The 15,936-nt window shown below is 41.8% G+C and overlaps 1 protein-coding gene across 5 annotated transcripts in view; it reads right to left on the bottom strand.

Moving 5' to 3' along the window:
• Positions 1–15,936, bottom strand: part of BACH2 (BTB domain and CNC homolog 2) — a 184,241-nt gene that overhangs the window by 147,177 nt on the left and 21,128 nt on the right. Inside the window, exons 1-2 of one of the 5 annotated variants that reach the window (XM_066179552.1) lie at positions 1,213–1,245; positions 960–1,086 (exon numbers count right to left, since the gene is read on the bottom strand). The exons of the other annotated variants lie outside the window; for them this stretch is intronic. The gene's annotated coding sequence lies outside the window, so the exon portion shown is untranslated. Of the gene's footprint in view, positions 1–959; positions 1,087–1,212; positions 1,246–15,936 lie in introns of those variants that run through there. 5 annotated transcript variants of the gene reach the window in all.

The following is a 15,936-nucleotide window of genomic DNA, read 5'->3' as shown; positions in this document are numbered from 1 at the left end:
ACGCTGATGAGAGTGGACATCACTCTTCTTCATTGCATGGTGTAGGGGTGCCTGAAGGCAAAACTCCCACAACAGCCACAATGCTTCCCAGTATGAGAAACCCCAGGGACTTGGGGGTTTCCACAAAAGCACACACTCTTGAGAGCATTTCAGACAGCGATTCAACTTACTGATGACATAGGGAGACTGATAACATTTTTTGTTGGTGACTCTGCAGCTCCTATTTCCACAGCATATACTAGTTCAAAAACCACCACGGGATATACGTGACAAAAAAAGGAGTATCTCAGGCCAGGGACAGATAAATACACACCAAGGTGAAGCAAGGTGACAGCTGGGATTGTTAAGGAATACATTCAGTGCAGGTAGCTCAGTCTGAAAGCTGCAAGTTGTGCCCTGGGTAGCAGCAGCGCCAGGAAAGAGGCCACAAACTGGTGCTGTGGACCCCTTGCACAACAGAAGGCACAGGGACCAGTGATGCCAGCCAGCTGATGGACACTTGGAGACACAGCAGGAGTCAGCGAATCTGCAGAAGACCTCAGACTTTCTCACACACAGACTGCAAGTGTAGGGAAGCCCTGGGTTTCGTTTCTGCATGGCTTCTGTTTCTGTGTTACTGCACCATGATTAAACTCCTTTAAAGATCCAGATGTCTGGGGAAACCTGGTGCTGAGCTGGTAAGGAAACCTCGCTGGACTGTGTGAGCGTGGTGTATGTAGGGAGGCATGCAGAGCATTGGTCAGGTCACTGGAGCTGCCCACTGCAAAGGTGCTTCGGCCCCAGCAGTGGAAGTCTCTGGTAGTGGGACTGTGCCTGCCAACAGGGCACCCTGAATGATCCCACAGGAATGTCTCTCAAGCCTCCCATATCCAACCCAAAGCAACTTCTTCACTGAACACCACCTGAATTCTTTTTCTACATATTGTTTATGGTAATATAAAGAGGTTTTTGAGATTTACCTAGGGCTAGTGAGGTGACAGGATATTTTTCTCACAATACAGTTGAATAGCATCAATGTCTGTTGTTTTCTTCTCATGTTCCCTTGTGCACATACACTGGCGGCTCCTTCTTTCAGCCTGGCTCTGCCTGAGGTGTAAGTAGAATTGTCAGCTCCTCCAGCACTAGGAGGAAATCATTGCCTCAGGCTCACACTGAAATCACTCCTTTTCACACAGGACTATGGAGATAATCCTTTGCCCAATAATAGCCCACCTTCTTCCTTATTGCTCCAGATGGATATGAATGAATGAATAGCCCTTTTCTGAACAGCATCTTCTGCTTTTATTGAGTACTTCAGACGCTGCCAGCTGCACCTCCTTGCCCTATGAGGCATCAGTTAAAGTTGCTGGGTCTGATTTCGAAGTCCCCTGCTATAAGCCTCTTTGAGGGAAAAAAGGTTGGATGCTATTAGCCCTATGAGAAAACATGCATTTAATCCATAACCACGGGCTCCTGAAACACAGCTGTTAAGTACAAATCTCAGTTTCTGAAATTTTCTTTCTGCTGCCTCATTATCTTTACTACATGCCAGCAGAAACCAGAGTCCCCGCAGGCTGAGGGAGGAAGTCTTTATGCTTTCAGCTGCATCTAACTTTGGCTAGTCAACCAGATGCAAAATATTGCATCAACCTGATGTTCACTTCAAAGTTTCGAAATTTTCCTCTTACAGCTGGGACTAGGTGCTTGTGGTTTCAGTAACCACTGGGGAAATGGAATCTCACAGCCAACACTTCAGATTACTTCCCAACAATGCCAGGCTGCCCTCAAAAGAAAAACAACCAGAAGATGTCAAACACAAAACAGCTTAAATCAGACACTTAAATGCTCTGTAATACACAAAAAGTTAAGTGCAACTAACTGAAATAAACATTGAATCTCCCTGCAAATCATCATTTTAATCTTAAGAGAAGGACAGGATCCCTTAAAAGTAGCTCTGGGCACAAAGTTCTGACCACTTAACTAAAGTGTGCAGGTGCTGACTTCATACCATTGCTATCTTCCAGCCAGACTGTTCCTGTTAAGCAGCCTTCAATATTTTCATCAGAATCTATAGACTGAAACTCCATTTTTTTCAGTATTCATGCACAGAAAAAAAAAAAATTTCAACTTGCCAATGAAGAACAAAAATACCAGATCAATGCACTGAGTCTTAGAATAAAACTCTAATCCCTCACTTGTTAAGAAATCTCTTGCAAAGAAATGTTTATGTTAAAATTTAGAGTTGTGTTCAACATTAATCTTAGGGAATTTTACAACAGAATGTACCAATTTTAAAAGGATTCTGCAGCCTTAATGAATTCCTAGAACCCATAGACAGAAATTAAATAGGGGGAACCTACAGTGTTGGCTAGACATATTTCAATATTTGTTACCATAGAAACAAGCCAGTAGACTTAGGGTTTGGAGTTATCCTTGCTATAAAATATTAAACTTCTTACAGTTTTTGCATATGTATATTATGGCAAGAACACTGTCAATCCTGATAGAGCCCAAAGCATCTTAATTATTTAACAGGATTTTAGCTTTTTTTTTTCCTTTTTATTAACAGAGCATCTTTTAATTTTTTTTTCCTTGATAGACTTATTTTAACATCTTCCAATAGGAAACACTTCTGGCTGACAGAATAATATACAGGAAATGAAGACGTGTTTTTCCTCAATGTTGTGGATAAATGGTAAATAAAAAGAACACATATATAGACTGATAAATAAACAAGATTCAACAGTAACTATCAAAATTATACCAGTTAGCATTTGTGATGATTTTACCAGCTAAAAGTTCATTAAATGCTATACTTCATTTGAAAGACAGTTCATACTTCAAATTCGATGGTTTTTTCAATCGTTGCAACAGAGAAATGCTCAAGAACGAAAGTGATTGAGATAACATCTCGATACCTCAGCAGTACCAAATACTTCTGGCAGACACCTGAGAAACAAAACAAATGCATTGTCCTTTCATGCTTCAGAGGATCATCAACAGCTGCATTCAAGTCACAGCGCAAGCAGAAGGATCAGCAATTCCAACAAAGAGGAAGATGCTTCCTCCAGCAACACTCCTTCAAAAAGTGAGGAGAACATGCTCATTTAGAAGACTTCAGTGGTGGATGGGACGGACAGCTCAAGATACCATCCAGGCAGGAGCTCAGTTGGGAGCAACGGAGAAGGTCAACACTTGAACAAGCCCAAGCCTGCTGACTCTGGGACTGGATGTATGTAAGGGATTTTGACCCTGATGATTTCTGAGCCAACACCGGCTCCACATTGCAGCCCTTGCTTTTTGTTTGGATTCAAGAAAATCTGTTTAGAGAAGGCTCAACACAATGAAAAAATTAAAAGCTTTGGAGTAAAAGCCATAAACCACACACAGTTGTTTCAAGACTATATTCCAGCACTGAAGTGGACAAGGAAAAACACCAAAAAAGCAAAGCAAATCAGAACAAAAACTAAAACTGAGCAAGACTGAAACACCCTCTTCTTCCAAGAATTAAACAATACTTTTTATGAATTGCAAAGATAAGCAGTGGAACTGCCATTTCCTAATGCTTCTGAGGTCAGTCTTCTAGCACAGCTTCTCAAATAACCAATTAAATGTACAAAGTTCTCACACTCACATGCATGCTATCATTTTCAAAAGGCCCTACAGCTCAAAACTCTAAAAAAAATGGAAAAACTTATTCTTGAAGGCCTGCAAGACAACTCTTTAACTAATGGAAAATCTTCAACACTTCAGAAGAGGAAAATGATAAGATGGCTTAATTTTAAATGAGTAAGAATTTAAATGTCACTTCCTGCATGTGACATCAATTTGAATAACCTTGCATTTTTGTTTTCTTTGGTGTGGTTAACGGTGGAATCTTTGTAGAGTACATTTCTATGGCACTTACAGTTGCATATTTATGTTCGGCAACTCCTTTGCATAATTCTGAACACAAAAAATCAGAAAGTGATTTTTCATCTGTAAAGAAAGAGAGAGATCTAAAAAGTAGCATGCTACTAGGACTTTCAAAGAAGGAAAGGCTGGAGAATAATTATCCCAAAACTCAAGGGAAAAATGCACAACTTCCTTTAACTGACAGCTGCAGTGAAGTACTATGAATTTATTTTATCTAAGCAGTTAAGTACACACACTAAAGGCAAAGCAATGCCATGTACTCTAAAGGAGTTCACGTAAGTCCACAAAAGGCACCATTATCAACCTGTAGTCGAGAAGTGGGAAGTTATTCACGTCTGAGTAAGTCATGGAATAGTAAGAGATGCTGGCAGCACGTGTTGCCAAAAATCAGGCATTGCATGCACGCATTCAAACCCAGGACTATAAACCCCCATGTCACACCCTCTTGTAGGCTCTTCAGGCCAAGTTTGTTCCATAGGAAGCCCTACTGCACTGGACACAAGAGCCTCAGGTCTTTCCAACTGATGCTGCAGGTGCCAACACCTCAGTACACCCCCTCATCCTTCTCATTAAGTGTTTTTAAGCTAGGGGCTGGTTGGGAGAATGGCTTAAGAGACGTGATGCAACTTTTATAAAGTTTTCTGTAGAATTCATAGATACAAGTAAAATAAAGCAGTCTACACATGTTCTACAGGTGCATCTTGGAACAGAAGAGCTCTTATTTATAGATCATAGAATGGTTTGGGTTGGAAGAGACCTTAAAGATCACCTAGTTCCAAGTCCCCTGCCATGGACACTTTTCACTAGATCACGTTGCTCAAAGCTCTATCCAACCTGGCCTTGAAAACTCCCAGGGATGGGTCATCCACAGCTTCTCTGGACAACCTGTCCCAGTGCTTCACCAAACTCACAGCGAAGAGTTTTTCCCCAAAATCTAAACCCATCCTCTTTCAGTTCAATGCCATTACCTCTTGCCCTGTTTACGCTCAAAAAGGCCACTCAACTGGTATCTCTACCTTGTTTTGTAAAAAAAACCAAAAAAACCTCAATAAACCGAAAACAAACAAAAAAAACCCCCAACAAAATAAGTAACAACAACAACAAAAAACCCATACAAGAATTACATCCATGCAGTGGTGGCCTTTAAGTCATCTGACAAACACCTCTCCAATTTAAGCAGCAGTTTGCAGTGCCACCAGGGACGGCTTGGGTTGCCCTCCTGTGGTGGCAGGACAGCACAGGACCAGAGCTTGCCCAGTCCATACCTGGGCTCTGAACAGGGGCAATGGGTGATGCAAACAAAAAGGGAGACAGCAACACCTTTGCCCTAGAGCTGCTGAGAGGAAGGAAAGCGTGCTCTGGTTCTGGATAACATGCTCCATTTGGCCTGCTTAAAATACTCATTTTAGAAAATAAACTGGGATGATAAAACAAGAGATTGTATTTCTTGTAACTCAAGAAGAAAATAAATTTCACCCCAATAAAAATTCACTATGTGTAAAAAAATACTGTATACAACATGCAATTTATCCAAAAATAATTCACTTCCCTTTATACCAGGCAGGCCAAGAGTCCATCTGGATTAAAAAAGAGAACGGACATGAGTTTCCCATCTCAGCAAGACTTTGGAAAAGAACACAATCATCTCATGTCTCTCCAGTGTTGACCCAATAACTAAGGGGTGAAGATACCACAAGCTGTCAGGATGTTGTATTTGCCATTCAAGGTGGGGCAGGAGTGCTGCTCCTTCCTCTGGTGCATCTTGTTCCTGGTCACCCAAACAAAGAGAGGAAACTGGGGTATATGGACAGGGATCTGAACTGGCACAGAAATGCATGCATGTATTCCAATATTGGAAGATTAACGCGTGAGAGAGTTGATGAATGGGGAGGATTAAATATAGAACCAAAAAATAAGTGAAATGATTAATTGCTAGGAAAGGAAACTCATGATTTATAGAAGAAAAAAATTAGTACAGCTTGGGAAACTGAAGGGAATAAGCAGCAAGTGAGCTGCAGGGTGGGACCATCTGGTGCATAGCGCCACAGCAGCACAGGGCACATACCCACAGCTTCTGTGCCCCTCTCACCTTCTCCCAGCCTCAGTGCATGCAAGGCAGACAAAGCAGAAATAGATAGTATTCAGAGGTTGCTGGATGAAAATAACTGATTTTACAAACAAGCTGAAGTTGGTTTTAAATTATATCCTACAATCTGAAAAGAAAATGGCCTCTTAATTAAATGTTTTCATGTGCTCTTGTTGTGGGTTGGTAGCTGTCACACTCATGTCCTTGCATTCTAAGCTTTCTAGAAATTTCTAAAAATAACTGGATACTTGTTTAACATTGTTTTCATTTATTTTATTAAGAAATGGAAGACATTTTTAGCATATTTATTTTTCATTTCTGAGTTACGACATCTCAACAGTAACCTATTCTTTTGGTCCTACACTTCTTTGTTTTGCAACTATTAAGACAAACACTTTCGCATTCGGCATGCAGCCGACAGGCATCCCAATGCAGCACAAGCCTGAGGAATAATCCAGCACCATATAGGTTATTATGATCAGTCATTTGCTTGGTGTCTTGAATTCACTTGTTTTTGTGGGGAATCATAATATAGGGGAAGAAAACAGAGATCAGAGATATGCCGTGAAACTGTAAATGCACTACATGTTTTAACATGGTACCTGCTTGATTTTTTTTAAACTTATTGCCATTTTAAAATAACTTACAAAAACACTTTTTTCAGTTAAAAAAAGAAGGTACAACCAACTACATCCTCTTAGGGTTATGCCCATGAATGAGCTACTGTCTGCATTAGAAACAAGCACCTGCACCAACTCATGGGCATCCAGCAAAGTCCGCTGGTTTCCTTTCAAAACACTAATTTACAAAAGACTATGTCAAATCCCAGCCTGCAAGTGGCCTTGTTATTAAATACAACATCTCAAGAGCGGGAGGGATCAGCTGCAGGATGCAGAGGGGCTGCTCACCACAGCGGAGCCTGAGGCTCCGGCCCAGAGCAGCTGTGCAGGGGCAGGAGACCACTCCCCACTCTGGAAAGGGTACTCAGACACTGAGGCAAATACTTTTCATACTTTTCTGAAGGTCCATTATGACACACTGTACTATAGTCCCACTAAGAAACACTAATTCTGTGCTCTCTTTGGGAGATCTTGCATTTTCTCACGCAAGTCTTTATGTGCACATCCCATTTATGCCAAACACTTTCTGTATGGAGTAAACAGCAGGACCCGGATTTGCACAGCCAGCCAGCCAGGAAAGAAGTGGGGACTGTGGGGAAGCATCAGAACCTCTCAGTCCTAGCACAGTTGTCTTATTAAACAAAATACACCAGCACTGCAGTAGGGACCGTTCCTGTCACCCTTTGTTTCATCTGGTCTAGCTCCCACACATCCTAGGAAAATTTCCCATCTTTCACTACTCAGAGGGAAAGGACATGCTCAGAAGAGCTGACACTCTGTCACCAACAGATCTAAGGGGAATTCAAGCTCTTGCAAGAGGGCTGAGATAAAACTCATCATCTATGCAGTTTTCTTTGCCAGTCACTCCCTCTTCAGTCCTCTGAAACTTCTTAACTTTGCACCATCCTCTTCCCCCTACATCCTCCCGGAGTTATCTTTGGGATGAGGACACTCAGCAGTATTTCAGAAGGACTCTAGCAGCTTCCCCTTCCACCAAAGAAAGAGCCACATAAGCTTCAGAGTCAGGGACACATTACCTTCATGCATTTTTCTTGCTGAGGTCCAGTTCCCCTCATTACCCTTTTGAAGGAGCACCTTTTCATACAACATGAAGACAGTACAAAGAAGATTCTGTACCCTTTTCCTTATACAAAGGCTAAGATCTAGGGGAATAGCACGTCATTTGTTGTGGTGAAATCCTGCATGAAGAGCAGTAATAAAATTTTTGAGAACCTGATATATATATATAAAAAAGAATCAACACACAAACTTCTATTTTCAAAAAACACGCCATTCTCAGTTTAATGCTGCAGGCTACAACAGTCTGTTTTACAGTCAGTAATGCAACACAGTAATGCATCCCTATTAACTAAATAAATTCCTGTATTTGATTCAGTGGGAATCTGTTGTTCTGAACAAAATACATAAGGCAAGAAGGTTTACTTAAAATGCCAAGTATTTAAATGAAACGGACAAGAAAAATAGGAACAGGCATCACACATTTCACAAAAGGGCAGCTATAACAATCATTTACACTGAAGTGGCCAAAAGATGAAGAAATAGAAAATTGGAAGCAATTAACATGTAACATTCAAGAAATATTAAATACATACTGACAACTCAACACAGCATTCACACAAAAAGATGTAGTGATGAAAAGCAGATACTCTGCATAATAAGCAAGAAGATATTTCAAAAGTGGCCATAAAAACAGAGTAGACATGTAATGCCACACTGAGAAGAGCTGGCCGCAGAACTGCAGTGCTGATAATGTAAGCAGGAAGGGATGGGGCGCATCACCCTCACCATCAGAAGGGGAGGTAACAGCCCTACAGCCCAACTCAAGCATCAACAGCATCAGCTTGCTGCCAGCCCAGTGGGTACTTATGGCTTTGGTAAGTCCTATTCCTCTCAAGAAACAGCTCTGGGTAAAACCAGAAACACAACCTGTGCAACCAGGAGAATCACAGCACCGGATCCATGCCCGCTCTTGCTGCCCTAGGAAGCAAACTTCACCCTCTAGGTCTGTCTTGACCCAAGTAGGTAACAACACAGGTGTCTCTTCTGGCACCTCCTGAGGTCACACTCTCCAATGGCTTACCTCAAAGCAGGACATCACAATGCAGTTTCCCTCTCTCGACAGATCAGTCCCATCCTCTCAGGCTGCCAGCAAGTTCAAGCATACAAATGCTTATCCAGAGTTCAGACCTAACTCCATGTCCATAAATTTAGTTTGTTCAAGGCACAGAAGAGGGACTCAGTAAGATGAGTGGACTTTATGTATGCTCTAGAAACCAACTTTTACTTCAATGAGTGCGAGACTCGTGTGTAGCCAGGTAAACCAGCAGTTCTCTTCATGCTTGACCCTTTCCTTCAGCTGATGCAGAGAAGGATGCAGTAAGCACTCTAAGGACATTATTTGCTTGTCCAGAATCACAGTGATCATTCTCTGTATCAGGAACAAACCCTATCTACCCTTCAAGCCCTGCTTCTTGCTCCAACAAGCCCCTAGGCCTAAATGAGCCCATTTATAACAGAATCACACCTCACAGCTCCTCTCTGCCCTTATGCAACTCCTTGTGCATTCTCCCAGGGCCTCTGAGAGCGGGAGGTTCCCTGTTCATGCTACATGGGGGAAGTCTGGAGCCTGCCAACTGCTTCAAAAAGAGACAGCAAGAAGCCTAATGATAATGAAGTGCCAGGTTTTCTGTTGCAAGTTTAGGTAGAACTTCAAAATGACAAAGGAATTATCCACCCATCACCGATGCAGATGCCAAGAGAGGCTTTTCCTTTGTTTTTCTCCTATGCTAATATTTCAAGAGGATGACATTATTTAATTTTCTTTTTAAACTAAACTGTCATGGTCTTTGAAGTACCACCATACTTACAGTGTGGGGCCTGGGAAACTCAGATGAAAATGGATAATGAATTTCAGATTTTTTTTGTTTTGTTGCTCTTATGTTTGATGTTGAAACCTAAAAATGTTGGAATCTGATTGTTATTCTTGCATGATAAAGGCTGTTTCTATCACAGCCCTGAAATACTGCAGGGGTTACACACAAAATGCAGAATTCTATTACTTTATCATATCAAGACCATGAAGTTGTTAACTGCAGAAAATCGATTCCTACACAGTAGTTATCACAGACCATTAATTTGTACAAGGAGAAGTGTGTTCTCCCTGGATTTATAAAATTTTCTTCTAATATTACTACTTAGGAAGGATGAGGAGTATTACAAAGAAAACAACACAAAGTTGAGTTTATGTGAGAAGCCAGCTGATTTTTAACATACAGATCTGAAGTCCACTGGAAGGCAGGGATGCACTTGGGCATCCCTTTGTTCTGCACAGTGTGGGAGCTCACTGCACCCCTGTTTCAGACACTGCTCTATCTGTTCGGGTTGTTCAGCCCTACTACATGGAGATAAATCCCCAAAGATGCTGAAGGGAATGGGCAGGAAGAAGAACCAGTCATGGCAGCGGGGTAAAAGCCAGCAGGACCCTCAAGCAGATGATGGGGAAGCTACTGACGGGGAGAGCAAGTGGCATGGGGCTGCATCCCCTCAACACAGTTCCCCTGCGCTTGGCACTGGTGAGGACGCAACTTGAGTGCTGTGTCCATTTCTGGGCCCCTCATGACAAGACAGACATTGAGGAGCAGAAGAAGGTCCAGAGAAGGGCAACAAAGCTGGTGAACAGTCTGGAGTGCAAGTCCTGTGAGGAGTGGCTGAGAGAGCTCAAATTGTTTAGCTTGGAGAAAAGGAGGCTGAAGGGTGACCTTATCACTCTCAACAGCGGCCTGAAAGGAGACTGCAGCTGGGTGGGGGTCAGTCTCTTCTCCCAGGCAACATACAACAGAATGAGAGGACAGTCCTAAGCTGTGCTACAGGACGTCTGGATTTGACATTATGAAGAAATTCTTCACTGAAGGGGTAATTAGATATCGGAATGGGCTGCCCAGGGAGGTGGTGAAGTCACCATCCCTGAAGGTATTTAAGGAAAGACTTGGATGTGGCATTTAATAGAATGGCTGGGTTGACTTGGTGGTGTTCGGTCACCAGTTGGACTCAGTCTTGGAGGTCTTTTCCAACCTAATTGACTCTCTGAACACAGAGACCACAGGGACTAACTAACAGGAATGGCACAGAGCTCACGAGGAAAGAAACATGCTCAGCTGAGTGGGAAGAGCCAGGTGAACATTTGCTTTCCTAATTCTGCTATGTAAGCTTAACCTGTCATGAACCAGGTTTTGACTTAGTCAAGCAGAACCCAAGCACGGTTTTCCAGGCAAAAACCAAATTTGTGCTGGATCACAACAAGTGATGAGGCTTTCCTTTCCTGGTACACTTCCTGCAGGAGGCCTGGGACAGGGTGATGGAGCCTGAAGGCAGCAACCCTCAGCCCAGGGAAGGTGCAGGAACCTGCACACACCCATGCCAGAACCTGAGCTCACCCAGCAAGCCCAGCACACGCAGGTCCCAGGTACAGTTCATTTTGCATAAGCTGATTAAATCCAACAGGTTTGTGCTCGTAAGTACCCAAACACTGCGGGTATTTTGCCCCTGCCTGTCTCACTCTGCTTGCTTTAAAGAGCAGGCTGCAAATGTCCCAGCAGGGTCAGCCAGCCCCAAGCATCTCCAGTGTCCCTGTGGCCACTAGAGGCCTTCCCTTCATCCCCATGTGCCCACGCAGGGACTCTCCTGACCTTGTCCTCACCAGCTGATGCTCCTCCCTCTCCAGGAGCACCCTGGCACCTTTCTGTCCCCATCTCCATCAGAGCAGTCATACGTCACACCAGCCTACTTAGTGCTTCTCCTCTCCAAAGCCGGCTGTAAGGAGTAAATAATCCTCTTTAAGCCCAGGGAAGGCAGGCAGTCTCCACTTAACACATATAGAAACGGAAGAAGGGGTGAAGAGGTTCAGCCTGTTTCTATCAGTAGATCCCTGAAGATCAAGAACACCACTGGTAAGCGTTTTAACTTAAGCTCTTAGGCAACACAGGGTAACCTAACAAACAAACCTAACAAGCAGGCACTGAATGTTTATGATCTGTTTGTTTACGTGACACACAAAAAATTTACTCTGGGCAATTTCTCTGGGTATGTTCATTGTTCTGTAAGCTTGTGTGTGCACGTTTATGGCTGTATGCTCTCCTCTAATCTTCAAGCTAATTTCAGCCAAAGAATTGACTGGAGGCAACAGGAACAATCCATAAGCTTCCTCCAGAAACATTTGCGTGGACTGCACAAGCCATATTTCCCATTTTCCCAGCCTAACTGCTACATAAGAAAGGCAGGAGGACGAATGAAAGCTGAAGAAACCACAAGGTACTCAGTTGCAAACCTCTCCAGCACAAGAAGTTGCCAGCCCCACTGCCAGCATCACAGTGGACATCCCACAGATTACCCACCCTTTGGGTTTCTCATGTGCGTGGTTATTATGTAAGGTCATATGGTCTGACACATGTATTCCTCGAAGTGATGGGCTTCCTGGACTCCATCCAGAGGATCAGTGAGGATTCTATGATCAACAAGAGCTTTGAGAGAACACTGCTGTTCAGCCAGTTGTACCCTGCCTGGACAGTTAAAGGGGATGACTCTACTTTCCTAGGAGGTTTGAGAGCTCAGTGGAATTAATTAATGTGGTGGAACTCCACACCCACATTACACGCTACAGACTCATCTCCAGTACCAATGCTGATAGAAATTACCCAGATGGAATATAAAATTTGCTTTAAAAAGACAAGAGCCTCTTAAAACCACTCCATAATGTTAAGATTTTAAAGTCACTGAAATAAATGCTATCCACTAACAAAAACATTTAAAGTGGGTGGCAATCCTGGTTTCAGCATACTTAAGCTTTGCATTAGAACAAAACTATCATAAATTGGTTAAAAACCTCAGTGATATGCAGTTGACACCCACGTATGTTATACTGGTTCCCAAGAACAAATGATATGTGTATAATATCTCAGCATGCGTGCACCATGTGTTATTGCTGTTAAGAATAATGCAAAGTACTTGGAATCTAAAAAAAAGTATAATGCAGTTGGGAAGAAAATGTAAACTTCTGTTGTACACATAATATGTGTTCCTCTACATTCTCTTTCAAATCAATATTGTTTACTAAAGCATTCTTGTACAGCTAGCAAAAGATCAACAAGAGATCAAAGAGTAATATATAAATAAAATAATAGTTTTAACTATGATGTCTCCAGTCCTTTCCCCTGTATATTCTTACTGTAATACACATGCTAAAAATTAGAAGTATCATTATTTATAATTATCATACATGGATATAAATATGCCACCTGAAACACAAAGTATTAAGCTGACAGAAGTAGTCTCTGAATAACAGTGACCCCTCTGGATATTCCAAGTAATTGTAGTAACAGGAAATCAGCTAAAAAACCCCACCTTGGTCAGGAGCTACTGTCCTAAATGGCATTAAATACTACTAACGTGAAAGAGTGGTACATCATATAAATCTTTCCTCTGTTTTTACAAAGAATGAAGTGCCATCTAACTCCTCACCTGGAGCTCCACAATACAGTAATTCCAACTGAAAGCCATCAGATTTCCAATCCAAAGTTTGCTTCATCTCGGTCTGAGGAACGGAACAGATGCTTTTCCCATGAAAAATGACATCCAGCCTGCTGCTGACACTTAGCTGGTAATCCCAAAAGCAAGAACTATGGACTCGCTGCAGTATAAAAAAAATGCCACTTTTCTGCTAAAACCAAAGTATCAGTTCTGACAAAGTCCTATATGCAATCATCCACTCTGCTCAAGGAAGAGAAGCTCTGCAGGCTTCACCCAGCCCACACTCCATAGAGCAGCCGAGCAGCTGCTTACCTGCTGGTGTATGGAATCTGCTCAGGGAAGGGTTCCCTGCTCTTACCTGTCTGCCAAGAGCTGGCAGAACATCACTTGCTTCCTTCAGTACTGGAGAACAACCTCTCAGCAGAAGGTGCAAATAAACCCTAAACCCCCTTCATTATTTGTTTTTCTTTTGTAAAACACACTCCAGCAGGTGATGCTGCCACTAAATTTCTCAGGATCTGAATAATCTGAAAACACATTAGCAAAATAAATGAAGGTGACATGGCATTTCAAATACCAGTTTCCCTGGGTTTTATTCTGCCACAGAGGAAAATTTCACTAGGGGAAAAAAAAGTCTGCATCAGTTTTAGAACTAAACATTTGGACTAAGGCTTGGAAGTAAACTTGGACATAATAAAAAAATCTTTTCATTTATGAAGGGAATTGATTATTCATCATAATTCCAAATTATCTTCTGGGTAAACAAGACATTCAAGATACAGCATAGACAAAAACCAGATACCTACATGGATAAATAAAAAACACAGGCATGAAAAAGGACCTTTTAGGAAGACCTTATTAAATGCATACAAACCCCTTTTTCTCAAAGCCTAACACTTATTTTCCCTGCATTTATTTCCCCACACTTAGCAGATAATTTCCCTAACACCCCTGAAAATACCAACACTGATTCTAGGCATTATTAATGAGCACAGGCTGCATCTCCTAACTGCAATAATTCTAGGCTGAACTTCATGTAGTAAACATTGCATTCCACAGACTGGCGAGCCAGCTCTCAGATAAACATGCTTGCTTAAGTATAAAGTATTAACACCCTTTGGCAATCCAAGTCCATGCACAGTGACTCAGTGCAATTATTCCGAGTGTAACAATAAGTGGGCAGTCATGCAGATTTGTAACTTATTGGTTTAAGCACGAAATTAAGCAAGAAAAATTAATGAAAACTATTCGATTTTAGACCAGACTGGGGACAAAATATGAGTAAGTAGTATAAACATGACATAATCTCATTTAAGGAGACTGTGTAACACATAGGTTTTACAAATAGTTACAGACATTAATCTTATTAAGTTTATTTCCAGAGTTTTATTCAGTAACAGGATTGATTGGCTGGAGAAACACAGGCTCAGACAAAAAACTAGCTGAAAGCTCTATTTTTGTCAGAGTGACAGATTCTTTTCTTAAGTAACTTGTTTTGTTGTCTTTTGTTCCAGGACTATAAACATTATTAGCAATTCTCCAGCTGGCAAGAGAGGCTGAGATGTTTTGTCTTCACTATTCTGGATTGCTTTTTGCTCTCTTAAACAAACCATGAGTTGCGAAGAGGCAACAATTTTGATCTCCATTCCCTGCAAGATCACCTTTCTTTTGCTCACAACTAGGGTCTTTCTGCTGAAGCAGTGAGGACAGAACTGCTCTTGCTCTGAGAAGAGATGGCTTGCAGATCCTGATAAGCAGAACTATTGTAACCTATGAGCTTACAACCTATATCTGACAACCATCATTACCATCCAGTTCCCTGTTGTTAATTTGCTTCCTATCATCACTGACTTCCCACAGCCAAGCCTCTGCATGGCTTTCATGTGGCTGCAGTTATTTCTATTTGCACCAAGAGGTCATATCATATGTTGCTAGCAGAAGGAATACTGCTTTCTTCTGTGACTTCAGGCAGCTTTTAGGAAACAAAGATTTCCTGCCCCCTTTCCAACTAGAGGCAAAGGTCAGGGAGTCTAACAATGAAGCACAGTGTTGCAGCTCGATATTTTAGTGCTAAAAAATTTACCCACAAAAGCAAAGAGGACAATTGCTATATAAAACTCTACACACAAACACATCCCATCCAAGACACGCTTGTAGCCCAAGCAAGGATTTGTTGTCACTAAAACACAATGTTTTTATGGATACATTTCCCGAGAAAAATGGTATGTTACTATGCAAAGGTCCAACCCTTTAAAAGTGGTACATCTAGGGTTTTGTAAGAAATGAAAAGCACAATCCATGAGTACAAAACAGGAAACCTTCTTTGCTGGACTCAATTGCTAATGGTCACATTCACATTTTACTTCTATGCTGTGACCTGTTCCAGAGTCTCTGCCATCTGCTTGACCTACTGAAAGCATTTACACCCAAGGGGTGATTTCTTTAAATCAACATTATCTTCCTCTTTTCACTAACAAGGCTACATGTGACCTACTGTTCTCCCTCTGTGATATTCCTCATATTCAGGATCCAAGAGGAAACATATTGGAACAGCTTTACCATACATTTTTCAGAGCAATATAATAGTGCTTGGAGCACCAAGGCCTCACTACATATTTATGAGCTCCGATTTCCAAACAACACCCTTCCCAGACAAAGGAAATAATCACTAAAAACCCACAGTGAAAACTGTTTCATTATTTGAATCACAGCTTGTAAGCATGGTCTTTGCTGTCGCATACAGGGAAGGGCTGCTTTTGTATTAATGTTTACTATGCCTGTTCTACTCCATTT

This window comes from Chamaea fasciata, unplaced genomic scaffold, assembly GCF_029207755.1.
Source record: "Chamaea fasciata isolate MVZ Bird 193981 ecotype frontalis unplaced genomic scaffold, bChaFas1.0.hap1 SCAF_3, whole genome shotgun sequence".
NCBI classification, from domain to species: Eukaryota; Metazoa; Chordata; class Aves; order Passeriformes; family Sylviidae; genus Chamaea; species Chamaea fasciata.
Note: the sequence above shows the minus strand (reverse complement) of the source record. Positions and strands in the feature narration are given on the sequence as shown.